Source organism: Solanum tuberosum, unplaced genomic scaffold (assembly GCF_000226075.1).
Source record: "Solanum tuberosum cultivar DM 1-3 516 R44 unplaced genomic scaffold, SolTub_3.0 scf00067, whole genome shotgun sequence".
In the NCBI taxonomy this organism is placed as follows: Eukaryota; Viridiplantae; Streptophyta; class Magnoliopsida; order Solanales; family Solanaceae; genus Solanum; species Solanum tuberosum.
Window position 1 is genome coordinate 206,494 of NW_006238991.1, and position 1,478 is coordinate 207,971.

Genomic DNA, 1,478 nt, shown 5'->3' on the forward strand with positions numbered 1-1,478 from the left:
AAAAATTATATATTTTAGTATGCATGATTTATAAAAATATTATTATTTTTAAATTATTATATTTATCGATAGTTAAACTCAAAATAATTACTTTACTTATATTTTAAAATATTAGATGTTTTTAATAATGTGTGAAAATATTTTAATATGTAGTATTTTATTAATCGGATAGCATTTCCTTATTCTTCCTCTAAATTATTTAAATTATAGTCCATTCTATTCCAATTTATTTCAATTCTAGCCCTCTTTCTATGCAATTCTCTTTCGATTTTAGCCTCTAATTTCAATTTAGTCGCAATTTTAGCCCTTTTGCTCATTGCAATTATTTCAGATTTCAATCAAACTCATCCCTTTTAATCTTGACCACCCATCTCACTCCAAGTTAATCTCAACCTTACATCTATTTTAAATCAACGGTCAAGATCTATTTTCCTATTTTAATCTACCAAAAGGAACCAACCCTAAACTAATTCATTCTTCATCTCTTTCTCCTTACCGCCGCCCAACCTCCTCCTCTCTCTCATTCTCAGTCCATTTCCGGCGAGAAAGAGAGACACCATCGCCCTCTCCGGCGAAACCTCTGTTCCCTGTCTCCTCTCCTCGCTGCCTTCTCTTCCCTTTCCTCTCCTCCTCTCGACGGGAACAACTCTTCCAGCGAGCTCCGTGACAGCAACAGCAGCAGCCGACGGCGAACAAGCAGTGACCAGGCCACCCCTGATCAGCAAACTCCAGCAAACAAGCAATGTTGTGACAACGAAAATGAAACATTTTGATCTTTACAGATCTTCCCCAGGTATGAATGTTTATTTTAAGCCTTAAATCTTTATACAGGTGGGTTGTTTTGTTCATTGGTGTTCTTCCTTACCTAGAATTCTTGTATAAATAAGGTATTGCAATTCTTTAGAATGCTTTAGTGTCATTCCGATTTCATTCATTTTTGTGTTGGAACTAATGTGTTAACTTTGTGGTAGAACTAGTGCGTGAATTTCTGTGTTGAAATCAACTTGTTTAAGTCTTGATTGACCATAAGTTAATGTGGCATGTGTATATTAACAATTGATTTAGCCCTCTCCTTAATTGACAATTGCCCTTAATTAGTAGTATTTGTTGATTTGATAGCAATTTCGTAGGTAAATTGGTAAATCGGATTGATGTTCGTTTCTTCCAATTCTCAATAATCTCTAAATCAATTTGCTGAATTTAGTCAACATTCTCTCTTATTAGTAAACCTTGATTTCATCCTGTCACTAGATTATATATATTGTTGCCAATTTTCTGATATGGTCAATTTTGGTAAATTATTACATGTGAGAATTCATTGCTTTGGAAAGACTATTCTGTCTTAAATAATTATGTTTGTTTGCTTGATTCCTTCCTTGCTTGTTTTTCGTGGTGTATTATGAGTAATTGACTTTCTTTACCTTAATTAAAAATGGGCAAATTCTCTCTTTTATTGAAGTTGAACTTAGAATTTGAAC